The sequence below is a fragment of the Numida meleagris genome, chromosome 3, assembly GCF_002078875.1.
Source record: "Numida meleagris isolate 19003 breed g44 Domestic line chromosome 3, NumMel1.0, whole genome shotgun sequence".
Taxonomy (NCBI): Eukaryota; Metazoa; Chordata; class Aves; order Galliformes; family Numididae; genus Numida; species Numida meleagris.
Window position 1 is genome coordinate 95,023,354 of NC_034411.1, and position 22,304 is coordinate 95,045,657.

A 22,304-nucleotide genomic window follows, 5' to 3' on the forward strand; every position below is an offset into this window, starting at 1 on the left:
TTATGACTATCACACATAATTTACATGTACTGAATAGTGTATTAGAATGACTTAGTAAAAAGAAAATCCATTGCAGATAATTACTTTTTAATGTCATTGTTTACCTAATTTATTGTTCCAGTATGGCCCAAGCCCAGGCAGTTTGTTTTGTCACTGGCATTGCCAGAAGACACAGACAGCAAGTTAAATTTAATAAGTAATCTGCCTACTTTTGGGAAAGTAATACATTATCTCACTCTCACAAATGGGTAACTATCACCAGCCCCCATGCATAACCATTGTAATACGAATGACATCCTGGCTGAAGAACACTTCTCCTGCATTGCCTTAGAAGATAAGCTGTTCTTAAGAGTGACTCAGTTTTGTTCCATTCTAAATTCCTTTCTCAAGGATATGTCCCCATAGCAAATGAAAGTAGTACAGGTGAGGAAGCCTGCAGCCTTGGTGTTGCTAGCCTGACCGACTCTGCAGATGACTCCTCTCTGACAGAGGAGTCTGCTATGTCCTGTGTAGAGCATATGCAGTGCACTGTGTAGCGCTCAGTGCCTCATAGAGTGCCTCCTAGCCATGTTCTTAGCTAACACATGCAATTGCTTTACAGAAATATTTTTCCCTAAGAAAACTGTATAAAAGCAGCTGGTGTGTATGTAGTGTTTACAGTTTCACTCAAAGTTTCTCTGTAGAGTTTTTCATTGATATTGTCTAGAGTGAACTGTCATTCTTCAATGGAGAAAGAATGAGTAAGAAAGATGCATTTCACCATTCACATGCTGACCTATTTTTGTTATGTATGGGTACTCAGATTTTGCAGTAATAATAAATAGTAGTAATATAAATGTCTTCTTTAAGTCTTATTATTCATTTTATTCAGTATATGCCTCTGATCAGCGTGATGTAAAATAACAGGGCAGGATGGAATAAATAAGAAAGGTGCTTTCCAGGATGGTGCAGAAGCACCTTTCCACCTAATGAGATGGCTCTGTAACATTGCCAACCTGCAGTCACAGCGCTCAGTCAAAATCAGCATTATTGTATAGAGAGACAAACCTTGTTTAAAGCAAATTCTATTTAAGGAATTAACAGCAACACAGAGTCATTTTACTTATGACATTAGGATGAACCTTGATGAAATAGAGTTCTATAATTCCTAATAATGTTTAATTTTTCTACATGGGTTGATTAATAAATTAAAAATCACACTGCTGAACCCAGAGAACTGCCGCCACACAATCAGCCAAATCACCTTCACCTAAGTACCCTGCTGTCCTGCTCTCCTGTGTGGATTCACCTACAGAAGAAAAGGCTTCAGAGAGACCTGATCGAAGCCTTTCATAATCTAAAGGGGACTACAAGAAAGAAGGGGACAGACCATTTAGCAGAGTCTGCTGTGATATGACAAGGGAAAATGGTTTAAAACTAAAAGAGGGGAGATTTAGTCTGGATATAAGGAAAAAGTTTGTTACAATAAGGGTGGTGAAGCACTGGCACTGGTCGCCCAGAGAGGTGGTGGATGCCCCGTCCCTGGAGACACTCAAGGTCAGGCTGGACAGGGCTCTGAACAACCTGATCTAGCTGTGGATATCCCTGCTCACTGCAGGGGAGTTGGAATAGATGACCTCTTGTCATGCTTTTATGATTTTGGTAATCAGGATCCCACATCATAACATCATGTAGTGCACTGGGAGTTAAAGAGTTAATGCTCCAGTTCGGTGGATCATGGATAGTTCTGGGCACCTGGTCCTCAGGAGAGAAGAACTACATTTCCCAGAGGACTGCTTGCTGCTCTGTTACCATCTTCCATTCAGAGGGAAGGGTAAAAACTGTTTGCATATCACAAGACGTCCCTTCTCTTCCCTTCTGCTCATCCCAGCAGCGTCTCTCTCCCTAGCCATCTCACCACCAGCATTAGAGTAAGGCCTTTTGGTTTTTGGACACTCTCATTTTATTTGATTTATTTGCTTCAATTCCAATTAAATTGTATTATATTGTATTATATTGTGTTATTTTGCATTCCAATATCTTATTTAGTAAATTAGTTTGTTTCTCCTCAGATCATTGCCGCTGTTTTGTTTTTAGGCCCATCTCCCTACCCTTTTTCCCTTTTCCCTTTCCTGGAGCGTGGGTCTGTGAGTCCCCCCACCCCAATAGTTGTGGAACCGGGCCGAACAGCCCTTAAACCGTTGACACCTCTAAAGGTCCCTTCCAGCACTAACAATTCTATGATTCTGTAATTCAGTGAAATTTTACCAGGGTGGTATTTATCAGAATAGAGGCAGCACAAGTCTAATACATACTTCCAAAGTGCCTAAAGAAAGCAAGAGAGCAGCACCAGGCAGCACCAGGCACTACTGCAAAGGACACACATGTTATTGTGCAGATTTGAAAAACAAAGCTGACAAGCAGGCTTGCCTAAATTGAGAGGGTTGGTGTTCGCCCAGAGCTGCCACTAATTCAATGCAGATCATCTGTGTAATATGAGTGCTTATTTTCAAAAGAAACAGGGTGGAAAAAGTGTGTGCAATCCTCAGGAGAGTCTGATTGCAAAAGGCATGGTTGGAGCTGATTAGCCTGTTTACCCTGCCAGTTTTCACACACAGACAGATAGGCAGTCTCATGCATTTCCCCAAGCAGATTCTGGAAAAAGCAGATGAAGAAAATGAAATCTGGCTTCATTTCCATTTTTCTCTCAGCCCATTGTTGCAAAGAGGGACAGTGCTTCAGCTGGATACCTCATCAAAAGCAGGGAAAAAAAAACAGCCTAATTTCTGAGACAATCTGTGTGGCATATCTGTAGTTCCTGAACTTACTCCCTCATTTTGCCTTCCCGGGCTGAGACTGTTGAGCAGTTGGTCACAGGACAAAACCTACTTCCTTTGTCTTCTACCTTTTGCTGTTGTGCTGGAATGGGATGTTGTTTGTTTTTTTGTTTTTGTCACCATTTTGTGTTACTTACAAAGTCACTTCAATATTTGTGTACTTGCTGTATATTTAATTTAAAGACAAGAATAGAAGTTTTCCTTTCTAAATGGTTTCTGATGCTTTGATGTTCCTAAGTTATGACCTGTCTCATCTCCTAGCCAGTCTATGGTTTCTCCTCCAACCTCAGATTTTTAAATACTTGTACTTGTGCCGTTGCTGTTCTTAAGCTGAGATTTTTTTTCCTTATTTTTAAATCACTATTCCTTTTCCTGTTAAAACATGAGTTTTTATTTGCTTTCAGAAATCAGCCTGTCATGTGGCCCCAGGGATCCAAAGGTGATGCAGAGAAAAAATGCATTGGTTCTGGAGGTTCCATACTGTTTGAACTGATTTTCCTGAGGCTAACTATGACAGTTTTAGGACTTCAGTATTTAGGATCCTTAGGACAGGTGAAAATTTATGCTCCTTTTCATTCTTTTTTAATTGCAAAATATTTGTAATGGAATTTCATGAGTGGGACATGTCTCACCAAATTTCATCCGTCTAAACTAGTTTAATAGATTTCTGCTCTAAATCAGAGAGACCTTTGGATAGCAATTTAACCCTCTTTTTCGCTCTCTCTCTGCTTTTCCTTGGGTCCTAGGAAGGTGAATGTAAACTAAATGACAAATACATAGGTACCTCCAAAAGCAATGCCTCCTATTTTTTTCCATGGAAAATACAACAGATACAAAGAGCAAAATAAAAATATTTGATAGAGAAAATTATCAGCTACAAAACAATGTTTTCCAGCATACCGCAATTAGCTCTTCATTTTTGCCAGTGATGAACAAGAGCCTGCATGCCATGCTCATAAAATTCTGCATCAACGAAGGTGGCCCACTATCACCATTGCCACTGTGAGTCACACCACCCACCACCTCACTGTGCACACATCCACTCCAAAAACATTCAGCAAGTGTCAATGAATGTTAATTGGTGCATTTTTTTCCACATGGAGGAATTGAATGACACACATTTGCTTCATATGCACTTCCATGTCAGATGCCATTTTCTCACACTACCCCTGTGCTGCCATGGCAACAAAATGTAATGGAATATTGGTATGAAGGTTCAACCTCTACTCATACCACCAACATCTGCCTCTGATGTCATGGGCCGACATAATAAAATAGGAGACATTACTTTTGGAGCATCCCTCATAATGAAATTGAAATGGTAAGAGAAAGTATCAGCAGGAAAACACATCGCACCAAGGATTCAGGTCTGCTAACTAGAAGACCACCAGCTATTTCATAAAAGCAAAAGAGAATCACATAGCAGAGCAAACCCAAAATGGGTAGGCTAAAAGAACGCCTGATTGTGATTATACTAGACTGTTTTGGCACAGTAAAATCTTGACAGTTTATAGGTGTATAGTTTACTCCCACTGGAAGACCCTTTTATCTCGTTTGGTTCACATTTCATCTGACTTAAATGGAAGTGCAATAAAATTGAAAATTTAGAAAGATGTGTCTTTTTAAAGGCAGATTATTCTACATGTCTTCAAAATGTTAAAGAAAAGTTTTGTTTTTTTTTTTTTTTTCAGAAACAAACTACTCCAAGGCAATTTCAGTGTATACCATAGTTTAGGACAAACTGGCAGCTACAAATTTATTGTTGCCTGTTTAATGCATAAGTATATTCTCAGAATGGTATTTACTTAGGCATGAAAAGTATCCTTCCTAGATATAGCACGAGTATGCAAATAAGGCCTTGCTCAACTTTTCAGTCTAGAAGAGCCATGCTATTAATATTTCTAAGTTATTTATCTCTGTGATAGTATTTGGGAAATATCTAGTTTCTGACCAAAGCAGTTTAGAACCAAGTGTGAGGAGCACAGAGCAATCCTGGATAGACCCAAAACATTTAATTTGTAGGCTCCTGTTTGTACCAAAAAATCCCATTCATGTCCCTCTGAAAGTGATATAATGGACTACTCTTGATTAAGGAGATGTCTATATGTTACTATAGTCCATACGACGTTACTTTCACCTTGAAGGCAACAGGAGGTGCTCAGCTTGGTACAGTGTCTTGGCACCTGATTCAGGGTTACTGGGAAAATTACTTTGAATTCTGGATCTTTTTCCTATCTCTGCAATTATGACAGGTGAAAGCAGCATGTGGTGTTCAGTCCTCCCAGAACAGTCTTTTTCATCTTCTGCTGATGGAGCACCACTTCATCTGTTGCACCAGTTGACTGACAATATGACATCTGGAATGAAGTAAACTGTAAAGCAGTAGTTTCATGAGGCAATTTTACAGGCCATTTGTTGGTAGTAGGGGTGAAATGTGTCGTTCCTAATACTCAATTTGCAGCTATTAAACTACAGAGGGGAAAAAAGGAACAAACAAACAAACAAATTTAATCCAGACAGGAATGCATGTTTCCATGCTGAGATGTTGTAACTGCAGTTACAATTTATGGAGCTCAGACAGGCTTGAGAGAAGCATGTTTTCTAATTTCTGGTTCCAGAGTTATTTCGGGTTTTAACATTAAACAAAAATGAGGAATATATATATACATATACTTTGTATACAAGCAAATATATATTTATGTAAAATTCATAAATATTTATATACTTTGTGGAGTGAGGACTGATTTTTATCGCTATCTTTCTATTTCCACTTAAGTTCCCTCTTTAATTGTAACATTAGATTCTTAGAAGTTAGTTGTCTTTTTTTTTTTTTTTTTCTTTCCTTGTGTGAGCACCTCCAAAGACTTAGGGAGAAGAATATGCAGTTTCTGGTTCCCAGCTAGCTAGCCTCTGGAGATGCCAAACCTCCTGTGACCAATAATTTTAGAACAAAACATATTCTGAGCATCTGCAGATGCGTACCTTGAGGTATGCACAGAAATTCAGAGCGAAAAAGTGGAATTTATTTTGGAGTTCGGACATCTCAGAGTTTATATCGCTGTATCTCAGTTCAGGATTTTCATACATCTTCATTCTATTTTGGATACTGCAGTCTGCTGGGATTTCAATCTTTGATACTTTGGTCCCCGCTACACTCCAGTATCTGTGCTGAAGATCTGAGACAGGGCAACCAAATTATTTTAAGTTACGTAGCTGTATTGCACAGCGAACTGCACTAAGCAGTTTTGCTAAATATCATGTGCAGCTTGCTGTGAGTCAGATGCCCTCTCTCGTGTGGAATATTTCCATGCTGAACACCTAATTAGAAATGCTCAGACTAGCAGTTTGTTCAGATTTGTTCAGTATCCTTATTTTGAATAGATACAGGAGGTGCTGACACATGATGTTCGAATACTTTCCCATAGATAGAGGATGGCAGTCATCTCAGTATCCCCTGTGTGACATGCATTTACAATTCCTTTGCATCAGTCCTCCTGAGGGCTGACAGATAACGAGGCTCTTTGAGTATGTTCTGCTGCATTTCAGTATTATCACTGGCTTCTAATAACATTCGGATGTGAAATAACAGGTAGAGGGAATTATTAACCACATTGCAAAACACGCAGAGAACAGTTTGGTTAGGAACCTTGGCTGCCTTCAGCTTTCCTGATTACCTGGAGTTTCAGACATGAGTGCAGCTGACAGTTTCTTAGTTAGGACTAGAAATACCAACCAGTTCTCTGATTTCATTTTGTTGCTATATGTCCATCATGCTTTTTTTCAGTGCCCCTTCCTCTTCACTATGCTTTTGAAGCAGGTAAGATGGAGCCATAATATGGATATTTCAGAGGCCTGTAGCCTTAGAAAGGCAATCATAGCAGATCCAGTAGGTGAAAAAGAGGGGAAGGATTTCACTTTGCACTCACATGTAACCATAAAAATTCAGGACCTCAGTAAACATAGACTGAACCATCCATTTCATTTAGTTCTGTGCACATTTCTGTTTGCCATTTCAGTATTTAACCTTCTGTTTCTGACAGTTTTGCTGGGACTACTGGGGCAATGCCCTGTTCAATCAGTTTTATGAAATAGCTGCAGCTATTCCATACACAGTATAACTATAAATGGATGAGTTAAAAAGGTGAGAAATGTAGGGATGGCCTTTCCAGCCCAGTAACTCAGATATTTGTTCATATTCTTTTGAAAGTGAGTGCAGGAAAATTGCAAAGGCAATGGCAAGGTTTCATTTAATATGGTCACTGCCCAAATATCATCAAGTGGAGCTGCTGGTCCCGAAGTTAAAGCAGTCACTGATCAAGATGTGGCTGATGAACAGTGCTGTACTGTGGGCTCTGCAGGAATTGGGCTGGGAAACTATTGCATTGTACCATGGTGAAGGTGACTCATGCAGCCCTGCCCTAGTGAAGTCCAGGCTCCCACCACAATCTCATCCCCAAGGAATGGGGGGATTTGAAACCACTGTCTTATAGTCAAATAAGATAGTGTCATTTTGACATATAGTGGAAAGCAGTGAAGTATATAATGCCTCTATGTTAGACTGATGCTTTCACTAAGTTCCTGCTTGTATTATCAAGACAATGACACAGTCCTTTCCCAAAGAAATGTTAGTTTGAGTGAACTGTCTCTATTTTCTCTTTTTTTTAAAAAAAAAAAAAGGTTTCTGTATCATGTTTCTACTTCATACTCCTCCAATTGAAGCACTGAAAATAGTTGTCCTTGAAGGCACATGCAGCTCATAATCTAATGAAGATTGTGGAAGGAGCACTACAGAATTTTTCTCTCACATCTAGAGATGCAGTGAGTATAATAAAATGTGGTATGCATTTGTATTTTTTATTTATGAAATGCTACAATGTTGTCAACCCTATTTCAGAAGGCTTGATGGGGTCTGAAACAGGCATAGCCAACCACCAAGCAAGTTTCTACAGATGTTTAGAACTGTAACTTTCAGCCCTAACTATCCTATTTCCTGAAAGCTTCTCTTTTATTAGGAATATAATATACCATATTTTCCTAGAAAGAAGAAGAAATTAAGCACAAAAATTTCCATGAGGTATCTAAGTATTATTGTCCTGTACATGACAGTCCAAATGCTTACTGAACTCTACTACTGAACAGATTTGTATTTTTCAAGTTTATAAAGAAGTTTATGTGCTGTTCAATAGGATCAGTATTAGCAACATTAGCACTAACATTTGAATGGGAGCTCTGATCCAACCTTAAGCTCTGTGAGCCCTGAAGACAATACTTATTACAGCAATATAAGTATCATCTTCAATGTCATTAAGATTAAATATGAGTACACATCAGTTTCAGTGTCAGGAGACACACTGTAGAAATCAACAATAATTCTAGCTGAAAATCTCTCTGGAAGCCCATATAGTCTGAATACAACAGCATCAGCTATACAGAAATTAGAACTGTTTGAAAAATAGTTCTGGATATAGAATTTCGCCTTTCACTTTTCTAGAGCAATTGCAAGCCAATCCTGCAAGTTTGAAATTCATTAAAGTTAAGCGCACCTCAGCACTGTACACAAATGAGGATGTTTCAAAAAGTCTTTAACACTGTTATTGATATGAATTTCAAACCTTCATACTTCGGTTCGGAGAATACCTAAATTCTCACACTAGGTATAGCTGAACCGAAATGCTAACAGGACGAAAGACTCACTGGCAGTTTCTGATTGGTTTGTGCCACTCCAGTGATGCAAGAAAATAGCAAACCTATGTGGTGCACTGTGTTGAGGTGGTCAGCAACTGCTTTATGGCTTCAAAATAGTGGAAGAGGGCAAGACAGATAAAGAGTACTCCTGAATATGACTCAGATTTTCACAACTATTCTTCTTTGTCCTCATTCAGTTTTAAAGAAAATATATTAACTGTATCCAGGCTATGATAAAACTACCAGAGTTATCCAGTGTTGAAAGAATAATTCTTTTTAATAAAAGGTCTGGCAGTAGTTCTTAGCTAGAGGTGATACCCAAAGTGAGTGTTTAGACTCATTAAGGGCCTAATGCCCTGGGAGAATGAGCTACTGCGTGTCAGCTGATCGACCACAACTGCATCTGCGTTCACATTTACTGTAAGCACTTCTGTGAGGCTGAGCCTTAGAGTGCAGTACACCTCCCAGACCTGGCTTCCACAAACCTTCCAGTGTGTCAGGGGCACTCTGCTGGGCATCAGGGCCTGTGCATAAGCCTACCCTCCTTCTCTCCTGCTTTCCTCTTGCACATTTGATGATGGGACATGCAGACAGGGCTATCCGTGCCAACACTTCCAACCTCATTTTCCTGGTTTTATGTTACTTTACATCCTAACTCTCCAAGTATCTGTCAGTGCAGAGATAAGAACAATTCCTAGAAGGGTCATGTTTTCTAAAGATTATCGGTACTGCCAGAAGTTCATGTTTGAAGGTGGCACTCCTGATAAAGCAATACCCCATCTGAGTGAAATGGGCTCAATCGTGTGTTTTCCTTATGAGTATCTGGTAATGGGTCTCATTAGGCTATATAGATAGAGGAGGATTAATCTTATTGGCTAAGAAAGAGTCTGAGAGATTTGTAGATCATAGTAATATAGAATCATAGAACAATTAAGATTGGAAAAAGAACTCTAAGATCATCTAGTCCAACAGCCCACTTACCACCAATATAGCCCACTAAACCATACCCCTAAGTACCACATCTACATGTTTCTTGAACACCTTTACATGTTCAAGAAACTGCCAGGTATATCTTGGTGTGACTCCAGGATAACCCTACTGGGACAGGAAGGCAGGACATGAGAGATTTGAAGCAAGGGAGCAATGTGTTTGGCAAAAGGTGTACATCTCTGTGGCAGTGGAAGTTGTCTTAGAGCAAACACGTACAATGGAGCATAGAAAATTTGGCATGGGAAGGGTCATCTTTCTACTTCATTACTTTCAAATCTAGTAATTCTACTCAAAAATTAATAAATAAAAAAGCTGTATGACACGTGGTTTTGATACCGATTGCAATGCAGTGTTTAGATGAGAAAAGACTCCTAATGTGCTCTAGAATAAATCTTGAATGGCAGATTTGCCTTTGATCAGTGAGTTTGAGGCAAATTCAGTAGTATGGAAGAAGAGCTCTGTTCCATGCATATTTCTTTATGCAAGTTGCACGATTGTTCTAACAAAATGAATGTTTTATTATGCATCTCTCATTTTCTAGGAAGTTTTAGATGAAAAGGATTTCCTTCATATATCTTTCCCATTTCTCTGGGCTGTAATAGCTCTCCCTTGGCTTTTTAGCTTGGCCAGCACTAACACAGTGTCAGGAAGTCTGACAGGAGATTTCTGCAAAAAAACAGACCACCACCACCACCACCCCAGACTCCAAGGGGATTCCAGAGTACAGGATAAATTTACCTCTCTTTTGCTGCACACTGTGGGAACAAAAACTTTGCCTACAGGGAACAATTTGATAAATCCCCTCTTAAAGAGAGCTCCTTCATTTCTCAAATTACCTGAGCGGGTAGCTGTTGTCATGGGCAACTTTCTGTTATATCAGAGGCAGTAACTGGTGAATTTATCCTTTACACATGCAGAAATGAAAAATGTCTGCAAGGTCAGAATGTAAATAAGCAATATTCATTGATCTCTTTTCCATAATCTCATTCGTTCACCCTTCTTGTAGATTAACGAAGTATTAATAGATGTGTTAACAAAGAGGCAAACCACAATGAGATTTCCTAAAGCAGTGATATACTTACAGTAAGGAATTCTGAACATTTCATGAACAACAGCCTTCAGACTACCTTCAAAAGCTACGTCCTTCTGGAATTCCAGTGAATTAATGCTTATTCATCCATTTCTAATGATACACACGGTGTAACTCCAGTTACTATAATGTCATATCATGGGAAAAGACAAAAGCTGTTTCTAAAGATCTGGAAGCAAATTTCCCTGCACATGTCTCACAGCAGCTGCATAAGTTAAAATAATATTGTTTGTGTTAGTGCTAGGTGATACAAAAAATATTTAGGGCTATTTCGGTGATCCCATAGGTTTGCATATACAACACTGTAGAGGCAGGGATTTAACTTTTGTTGCAGAAGTTATCTTATTATTGAAAGTGTATGTGTCACTGATGAGAAGTTTAACAAGGCTAGTAAATGAGAAGTGCAAGGTGTATTCTGTACCAAGTTTTGCTCAGCAGAGAGCTTTGACATTCCTGCTGATGTCAGCTGCCACACTATACCCTTGTCATTTGTATGAAAAAACAACACCTCGTTACAAAGGGTACAATTTTTTCCATTCTCTTTTAATCTCACCAATTATACTCCACATTTACAGTCTAACTGAATGACACTTTTTTCAAAACATGCCAAATTGTGCTGGTTTGGGATCATATGTCAATGCGGCTGGAAATAGTTTGAAACTAACAAGTAAAATATTATAATGCATAATCTGAAAAGAATCATGAAACCTGTGAGAGGACCTTTTTAACAGTATTGTAACAATGGATTCTCATACAGTGAATGAAAAGACATTAATATAATATCACGTATATGTAAAATATATCCATTTTTCAATCCTGGTAATGTGCATCTTGGCAGAACAGTGGCTTTTTGTGAACATTTAATTGTATCGAAATGTTGTACATCGCGAATATTTCTTCTGGAGCTGGTCAGGAAAGACTAACAAAGATTACTGCAGTTCCTGAAGTTCTGAAGAAGGACAATAACAAGCCATCTCTAATAATCTTACTTGATATCCTGTCTGGCTCAAGAGGCTTCAGGGCAACATCCTCTCTGTGAAGACTGGTTTCCTCAGGAGAAGATCTGTGGCCACTGTTCTTTATCTTGTGCATGAAGATCCTCAGTACAAGTATAAGTCATACTGCAGAACTAGTCTTTCCAGAAAGAGACTCACATTATTAACACTGGCTGGGAATAAGTATATTTCCAATTTGAAGGAAGTTTATCTTATACAAGATAACACTGGATGTAAATCCATCTATTAGAACCCCTCAAGGAAGTTCACTCTAGTTTTTAGGAAAATTGATAATGTCATTTTATAGCCACTGACTGAGCCATAAAGCGGTGGTGCAATCCATAAACCATGAACTGCAGAGATGTGCTTACCATGGTCATGGAGCAGAGCATATGTGCTTATGCACGCTGTTGAATTAGCAGTGTTAGTGAATGGGGCTCAGATCAGAGGGGACAGGATATGGATAGAACATAGGACAAGGGCAGCATGACTGATGATGATAGCTAAATGGAAAGACAAGCTGCACGTCTCAAAATGTGCGTGAAGCAGATAATAAATAACAAGAGTTATCTTCATAATGGATGGCAAGTTTTATTTGTTCCAATTTCAGCCTTAAACAGGGCAAAAACAGCTGGTCTTTGGGCTGAAAGTATCCTTGGTATCATTATATCCTGCCTAAGCGTTCCTCTATATGCATGTGCTGACACAATTTCCCCTTTTCTCCTTCTTCAGCAGCACTGGGAGCTGCTAAAGCAATTGCAAGCACAGAATAATTCATACCATGTCCCAAACTGAGAGTATTCATAATATAAGAGTTCTGGATGTTTTCTGTGGTTAGTGCTCACTGTTATCTCATAGCTGAAAGAAGACTCCAACGCCTCACTAGAAGTATCTGCGCATTGCTGGGAAGTAGCAGCAAAGGATAAAAGTTTTGAGAGGCATAGGATAAAAATGTAGCTATTTAAAAGAGAAGTGAAATTAGGTGAAAATAATGAATAGGGCAAAACTGAGGCAAGGAGTACCCAGATGTTTGAGGCTGACCAGAGAGATGCAAATGTAGGTGGATGCTCTCCTGCTGCTCTCAAGATCCTGACAGCAGTCCAGGACAGTGTCACCCATCCACACAGTCCTTCTCCCCAGTCACTCCATTAATCACTGCCTGCCACTGCTTGTGAAGCACAGAGGTCATGTTAGCATGTACCCATCCTTCATTTCAGTTCCCACTGCCAGTCACATACATCAATTTGAACAAGCAGCACTCTGGATCTCAAGGAAAAAGAAAACAAGTTGGAAAAAGAAAAAAAAAGCTAAAAAATTCTGAGGACTTTGGAGGAAGATAAAGGGAGAGGTGTTGGTTGCAGAAAAGACATAAAGCAGAAAGGACAAACTCCACTTTTCTCTACAGAACGGTGCAAACTATCCAAACTTCTGCTGCTGGAGTCGTGGTAAAACTTTTTCAAGCTAAGAGTTTGTATTTCTTTCTTTTTTTTTTTTTTTCCCACTAATTTTAACATTTTCATGATGTCTCAGCAAGAGCTAAGAGCACTTTATTTGCAGGACACTGTCTTTTCATAAATGTGGCTAACTGTTGCAGGTCGCTGCAACTGGGACATAGCCAGGCTTCTTGTATGAGAGGAAGAAGTCCAATTTGCACTGTTAAGAGATGCTAAAGTGCTGCTGTGGCATCCCAAGGGTTATGAACATCTTGCACTCTCTTAGGACAACTCACATTCTCCTGATGGCATCTGCATTTAAATTTGTAAAATTTGTAGGCTTATATCTGTCATAGCCCACTGTGACCAGCTGTAGTTATGCTCACTTAAACAAAACATGGAGATGATTCATCTGTTATTAAAGACAAGACTGCTTTTACAGAACCGGAATGTCAGTTTTCAGTTTGGAAAAAATATCATTATTTTAAATGTAGAATAAATATTAAATGGTAATTTTATTCTTGAGCAGCAAAAGAATTCTACAGTATATGAAATCTGAAGTATTTTTTTCTGATCATAAATTTCTTGGAGTTCATGTCACTGATTCCATATAATTTATCCTGCATTTGGCTGTTAACTGCAGAATTTCATAGAGCTGATTGACTGAGCTGAATCAGATGCTACACAGAGTCCAGAAAAATCTACTCTTTTTTCCCTTGATTAGTGAGATTTGTACACCATCAGTATATAGACCTGTGACGTGAAACATGTTAAAATAGTTTGAGAGACTACATGTGGTTATTTTCTTGCAAAAATTAAAATAAAATACAAAATAAAAGCACTTGCTGTTTCTAAGTCCGAATTTTCTGGTCAGCTAGACTGCTTTATAATATTTTGGCAGTGTAAAGTTTTTTTAAGTTGAATTCAATTCAATTTATACCTTCTTGAAAGATAAGCGCAACACTACTGGAGTGTGAATGAGAATCATATCCGATAGATGTGTGTATTCTTTAAATTTTGAACTTACAAACATCTTTGATGAGGAACACCAAGCCTCAGACACTTGTGCCACAATGACCTCATGGTTTCCTCTGATGCTTTATTATCTCTGTCTCAGAACTACAGGCACCGGTTATCCACCAATCCTTCACCAAGCAAGATAATGTTAGAACACAGAATAAAAAAATTTGGAACTACCGTAAAGAGCTTCCACAATAGTTGAGCACAATGCTTGGAAACTCTACATTTCCTTTTGATTTTATGAAAATTGTAAAGTGTCTATGGTCTACTTGAGTCCAAGAGTATTCCAGATTTTATTGCATGTATTTCATACATCACTGAATCATAGAATAACTTGGGTTGAAAGGGAACTTAAATGCCATCTGGTTCCAAGCCCTCTGCAGCGGGCAGGGTTGCAACCCACTAGATCATGTTGTTCAGGGCCCCGTCCAATCTGGTCTTGGCATCCCATCGGAGTAGTCAAGGTTATGGTTACTGGACCCTTGAATTTAGTTCCATGTTCTTCATTCACTGATGTGCTGGAACAAGTTCATATTTTTCATTCTTTCTTGTGAAAAAAAAAGTCTAAGCAGTTTGCCAATAGATAAATATCCAAATTGGTTTCAGAGGGATTTATGGGTTCACAATTAGTCACAGAAATTCACTTCCTACATTCTAACATGCTCAAAAACTGGCCAAAAACATCATTATTATTTGTTTGCAGTAGAAGATAATGTATGGTGTGGCATATAAAAATAGCAATAAAGTGGATTTTGTGTTTATGTGACTCATTGTGACTATATTCATGTTTATAATTCACCAAACTTGAGAAAATACCTCTTTCCTGACCCTGCCATAACACAGTGACAGCTTCAGTATGAAACTGCATTCCTGAACCTGCAGGTGATTCTCACTGCAGAAGATTATGTATTCACAACTACCCAGGAAAAACTGAGAACTGGTAAAATGGGGGATAAAATTTAACTTCAGAAGATTATTCAAAGGAAGCCACTCTGAAGTCAAAATCCTCAAACTAGACTTAAGGTTTGAAGTGAGGCAATTCACCTCAAACAAGAGCAAATAAAAGATACTTTAAAAGCATAGGATTTAAAACTAGACATAAAAGAGCAGTGATACCCTCTTTTCAAGTAATAGAACAAACTATATTATGAGCAGCATTTTGAAGTGTACATCAAACTGATTTTCTTCCTTTATCCTTTTTAATCTCCACCAGATGCACTTTCTTTAAATTCAGGTTTTACATTCCTAACCATAACTTGTCTGAACACACGGAAAGAGCATTGAGAAACATTAGTGGCATTCTTTTTCCTTTTCTTACTCTGTCACTCTATTTTTTACAGCTGCTGAAAGCTTATCTTCTTAAGTGTCACCGTTTTATAGACTTGGTTTACTTTATTTTCATCCATGTTTTAGGCTCAAAACAATTCCATATCATTCCTCTGCAGGCTGCTTGCTGTAAGAAGTTGTGTGCACACACACATTTATATATGAGTGTTCCAAGGAAAATCTGCTATGATTATTTTTGATAGGAGAGAAAAAAAACATTCACAGTAATGTTTTAAACTTTAAAAGACAGAAGATATTATGATTGAAAACTCAGAATGAAAATAGTGTAGGTAGAAAGAAGGGTTTTCATTAAGACGCACTGATACTCGGTAACACTTTTTCTCAGTTGATCCCTCAGGGTCATAATTTGCCCAGGAATGACAAAATGCAGTTTCCTTTCCCATAAATGTTTTAGACATTTTTGCTTTCATAGGAGAGTTTTAATAATTATTTTCTCCTTTATTCTTTCTCTCTCCTCCCTTTCACCTCATTTAATTGTGGCTCAGGATAGATCAGATGTTTTCACTGTTTCTTTTAATTTGAACTACACTCGTGAAGCAAACTATTGTGTTACTTGTGTGTTTTTTTTTCCTGCACAAGGAATGCCCATGATGATTATCTTACAGTAGCTTAGTCTCAGGAACAACTTTCATTTTTTCATTAAGGCAGCACGATATGTTTAAGAGATTCTGCACAATTTCAGCAAGCCTATCTGCTGTCCTCTTGCTCTAAACATGGGGCAGATTCCAAGGTTTATAAAAGGCAGCACAATTTTTATTTATTTATTTTCCTGTAGGTAGTAACCTAGCTTTTTATTATTTACTGTGAATCTGTTCAGCTGGGTGGACAAGAATAATTGCATTTTTAAACATTGTCAAATCCACAGAACATAAAAGGTGCAATGCATATAATGCTGGAAATAACTCTCAGTGAGGAAACTCTAGAATAAATGGTACAAAATAAACCCCTCATACATTTGATTAATCAACTCCATTCTCCCTTTCTCCTCATCTTTCAAATTCATGGGCAAATGACATTTGCCTTTCCCCAGCATGCACCTCTCCATTAAACCAGGGAGTTTGCCTGGGGCCATACCTATATATCTGATCCATGCATAATGAAGCATGAAGCTGCCAATTGTAGGGAGCGTCTGCTGTGTCAGAGACTGATAGGCATTTCATTTGCTGAACTCCCAAGGGCCCTCACACATCTCAGGGTTCATGTAGTATTTATTTTAGGCACTCACATTTCTCATCTGTGAACTTCACACCATATGTAGAATGAGTAACACAAGCTCTGCGTGAAAAAGCTCTCCAGGTAGTTTTAAATGTAACTCAGTGGAGTGGGGACATTGTGGGCTTGAAAAATAGGCTTGCATGGGAAATAAAGGAATATTAAGCTTTGTCCATACAACAGCTGTCTGAGTCTTTTGCTGGATAAGAATGGCTGTATTCTAATAAGATCACTGCTTTACACTTCCACTGCATAAATTGTCGTGTATCATGCACTTTGTGGATCTACATTTTTCACAAATTATTGCTTCTTTGCAGTACCGTCTACAAGGAAATCCTCATGCGCTGTTTCTAAAGTGCAGCCTTGTTAGGTTTGAGGTTCACAGTCAGAGGGAGCTGATGGATAGCTCTCCCATATGCAGTGCGTCTTTGAAATCTGAGGCTGAATAACAACCCTGAAAGGATTGCTTTAGTTCTCAGTATCTGACCATTTGGAATTATTAATGTGAATGTGTATCTCTTGTTTACTTGGCTGCAAGGGAACTGGAAAAAAATCATATGTAATTTTCTATTTTATTATTAACAAGAAGGAAAACAATAAAGAGATAGCAATGAAAGAAGTGTTTGTTTTCTGTAGGTGCCTTTTCCAAATAGGTATTCTCAAACCCAACAAAACCTTTGACACTTGCTTCTCTGTATGTAGGTAAGGCTATTACAACTACCTTGTGAGAAATCCTTGCACGTAAGCATTCCAATCAGAAGTATTTAAACAAGTGCACAACATGAAGCTTTTTGCTATTTCAGTGGTTCCATTCCCATATTACTCTAGTTGAAGTAAATGCCTTTGTAGATGCAGGATATGACGAAGGACTGGACCTTCTGCTGTTTTTAACTGCCTCTAATGGAGCAAGGTCAATTGAAAACAGGAGCATTTTCATCCTGCAATTCCATCTTCATCTGTTTATAACAGTCTGCCCTCATGGGTGCTCAGTGTCCAAACTTCTTTTGATATTAGCCTTCCCTATTTTGGCTTTTAATTTAAAGGATTCTGAGTTGTTGTCTTTTTTTTTTTTAACTTTAAAAAATCTTCAAAGGCCTTTTCTGTGGGTGTTTACGTGTCAAATACAATTTGTAACAGGCAGCGCTGTGAATGAGTCAGTTCACTACTATTAGGCTAATGAAATACAAAGTGTAAGTGGTTTCATTACGCCAGCAGCAATTCTTTCCTACATTTCACTGCAATTCTTATTCCACAGTATGTTGTACAGTAGGAAATTCTATTGAATTTTTTCTTATTATTAACTTTGAGCTGTAAAAACGTATAACAGAACACTACTCCATGTACATATAATCTTGAAAACACACTGAATGAATAGGGTTGCCTGCATGGAATTAGGGTATTACAATAAGCAAGGCAATCATGTTGTGAAAGGCTTTTCATATTGTTCACAGTCACATGAGAGTGCAGCAAGATTTGCCTGGCAAGTAGCATTTTGGCATTCTCTGGCTCACAAATTCCTAATCACAAGTATATCTTAATCTAAGTATTTTATTTTCAATGCTTTCATTTCCAATACTTGTGTGCACTCATAATCATATGCTGAATTTTTTTAAAAAAGCATGTAAGGTTCATTAGCAAGGCTGAAATTCAGTAGATGTTATTGATGGAAGAATAATAGTGCAGTGGCGAATTCAGTTCCTTTCATTACAGCTGCTGCGAGAAAGCTATAAATGTCTTTAAGCTGCCTTATTGGTATACATATGTGCATGCACAGGTGCCTTCCTTTATGTGCATAAATAATATGTGCATGAAGATTGGCACTGCATGTACGTGTGTACATAGTTGGCCTGTGGCCACGTACATTTATTTTAATTACCATATTCAAAAGGCAGCATAAGGCATGCAAAGGAAGGACGCAGACATCTCCTGATTCACGTGTCATCTCCGACGCAGCTCACTGCATTGCAGGTCTTCTCCTGCTGCCAGTGGAATTCAACCATGATGAGGAGGGACCACCCTCTAATGGAGAAAAATAGTATTTCTGCTTCGGGCCTCATTTGAATATTGGCTTTCAGCTCTGCCTTTGTAGCATGGCTGCTGCATGATGCAGTGAAGCAGAGACCACACAGCACCTTAGCACAGAAGGGGCAATTTACAGACAGCTGGCCCAAAAATGTGTCAATTGCTTTCCATTCAGACTGCTCCCGTGACTTTAATCCTGCGGTGTAGAACCTCATCTCTGAGTTCAGTTTTTAGTCAGTTTGCTTTTATACATGTCAACAAGCATTTTAGACATGTAAATCCTAGCGATGTAAATGGACATTTTCCCTCTGAATCTCACCAAGGAAAGCAGTGTTCACAGCAGAGTGAATTTGCAGCCAGGCAATTGCAGCTCTCTGAGAGGTGTATTTCTTTGATTAGCTTACATGCATTTCTGGTTAGTTATACAGACGGAAAAAAAAGAAAATTTATCCCTCTTGAAGGCTGGCTTAAGTACTGCGCATGTAACAGACTCTAGCTCCACAAGGACATATCCCCAAATGCAACAAATATTTCCCTCAGCAATCCCAAAAGTACATTTCTCCAAGGAATTCATCTGGTCTTCTTGGTTTTGTTTTCTTTTTGTTCTTCTTGTTGATGTTTGTTTGTTATTGTTATTGCTGTTATTTCAGTTAACATAGTAAATGAGAAATGGCTGTTCATGCTGTTCAAAGGGATATACAATAGGAAATACTCAAATGATTGTTCAAATCCTCTGTCAGAGAAGCTCCTTGAAGAGCACATTGTGTGAGCATATAACACCGTGAATATTCACTGCTGTTAGTTGACTCTTAATCAGCACTGAAAATACTTCTTAGCCAATAGAACTCATTTCAGTTTAGGTTAACCTTAAAAGGTTATAAATTATGTTTTCCAATCAGTAGGAAATTTAGACATTCACACCTGCAAAAGTCTGCAGAGGTACTGTAATAAAAGGTAATATTCAAACAAAATTAATGAAAGCATTGTTATCCAGCTTGTAAGAGGTAATTGCATTTCACCTCTCTAAAATCTCCCTGATTGCTTCAAGAGCAAATGAAGGCTCTTTTCTTTAACTGCTGTGTATTGCTGTTCCACATCAAAGATAGCAGGCCTTAATGTAAAATTCTCTAGTTATTGCAGTTTTCTAATTTTAAATGATGATTAGAAGAAAGTGCATGCATTCATACGTACATGCATACCTATATGTGACTTGGGTTTTTTCAGTGACCAGTTTATAAGGAAATGATACCTGTATACAGGAAAGAGAATTGTTCATGTGCCCTCCTTTGAGGAAGCACTCACTTGATGTCAAACAAAGCAGAATACAATGACATTTCCTCTTTCTGGCCATTTCTTTTTCCAGGTGGTATTTGTGTACATTATTCTTTTCAATCAGAAGATTGCATAGATTGCAGCTGGGAGGAGGAATGCTCAGGCAGAAGGTCTAGCCCTGCATGTATAAGAAAAGCCAGCTGCAATCTGGATCAAAATTTCTGTATTCTATCCTTAAATTTTGAAGTGCTCTAGCATGATGAAACATACTATGTAAATGAAATATACTGAAATTGCATCTAAAGGTCTAAAATGTATTGAAGAAATTGAGAAGGAAATACAAAGAATAGAGAAGGGAACACAGGCTGAGCAATACATTTTCCCAAATCAAAAGCTTCAATAAATAATGTATGTTCTTTGATTGATTCAGCTGAGGCAATCTCTGAATCACCACTTATGTTTTATTCCTCCATTGCCTTATAAGGTTAGTAAGAATGGTCACCTTAAAGAAGTGAGATAGCAGAATTTACCAACTCAGTCCCACACAACTTTTCATTTTATCTGCTACTTTTTTGTTTAATGACTTGCATGGTTTTTATCCAGAACTAATTTCATGTGGATAGAGGCGCCAATACCTGTGCTAAAACACAAATAAATATTCAGGTTGTAGCACACTGATCTACAGTGTACTGCAGTGAGTCTTACTACTGTCAGTACTTGGTCTGAAAACTACTCCAGTTTTTCTAAAATTAGCCTCCCAGTGCTCCAGAGGAGCTGGGATTTTGGATTGCTCTTGTAACCATTTTCCAGGGGAAGCATAGAGAACTGTAGGATTTGATCACAGCACACTGAAAATCAGTGAGCAAAATGCTGTCTGAAGTTTTGCATTATGAGATTTATTCCTAGACTTCAGGGAAGTGCATCATAAAGTCATTGTCCCACATCTATCAGAATTGAATCTGCATCAGCTAAACTCTCATGCACACCAAATATAAGCTGAGTGTCTAAGGCTCCATCTTCAGTGGAATTGAAGAGATTTTTAGTCTCCTGAGGTGTCACTCTACAAATTGTAGTATTATAAAATATTCTGAGTTGGAAGGGACCCATAAGGACCATGGAATCCAACTACTGGCTCCACACAGGACCACCCAAAGTCTTAGATACTGAATATCTACCTTAAAATTGGAGGAACTGATCCTTTGGAAATGTGTCTTCCTTTAATACAGGGGGAACATGACAAACAAAATCAGCTTCAGTGACTGATTTTCATGTATCTAAATTATGAAGAAGAACCCTGCATTACATGACTAGATAAGCATTTAGATCCCAGTTAGCCACACAGAAGAGTAGGTATAAAGCAGAGCTGTCAGCGGAACACCATGCTGATACTTCAATATATGGACTGCAGACTGCACTTTGTGTGTCTTTATGCAGATTTAAAACAATTCTAATAATGTAGCTGCCTCAGAGAGCTGTTTTCTCTCTACAGGCATGCCATGGAAAAAAGCTTTGAGAAGTTCTAAAGACTTTGTAGAAATGCAAACTAGGGATTCACTGAATGTTATCTTGTTGCTCATTGTACAGCACATGTCTCACTTCCCCGGTCAATTTTTATCTTCTTTGAAATAATTTTGAGTTGAAATGATGGGAAGATACAGCAGAAGGAAAACAAACAAACAAACAAAAAAAAACAAAAACAAACAAAAAAAAAAAAAAACAGAAAAAAAACCAAGAAGACAGGAAGAAAGAAACAAGGTTCAGCCTACCTGGAAGCTCTGGATATTCAGCTGCCTACCAAGAGCTGGGAAGGAAGCCATTCCCACAGCACTACCTCCCTTGGAGATTCAACCTGCCTGGGTTGGTTACACAGTGAGAGCTGAGCCAAAATAGGTGGCTATCAGACAGTGCTCTTACCTTCAGGCTGGCTTCTGTCTGGAGTCTTGGAAAAGGATGTTATTCCATCCTTTTTCTTGTCTGGCCATCTTCCTTTCCTTCCTTTGAAACACTAATGCCTTCACACATGTGGTGTGAAGTCACTCACATCTCTTGGTTACTATGGAATTTCATGGATTTTCTGAGATTTTTAGCCATTATCAGAAAATTCCTGTTTGATTTATATCCAGTGGATTAGATTTGTTGGCAGCAACATGACACACTTCTCCTAGCTGCCATGCCACTGCAAGGGTATAACTCTTGGCCGAGGCTATATAATTTTGCTTTAGCAGATCACTGCTCATTTAATCCTTTTAAGACTTGGAATCACTTTTATCCATGGTCTGACTTACTTGAACTATCATTCAAGGTGCTTTTATCTCTTGATTAATTAGGAACCAAAGCAGAAGCATGCTGCTTAGTGAATTCTGTATCCTTCTTTTTCACCTCAATAACCAGTGACCCAGCTCCACATTTTGAACTAGCAAAG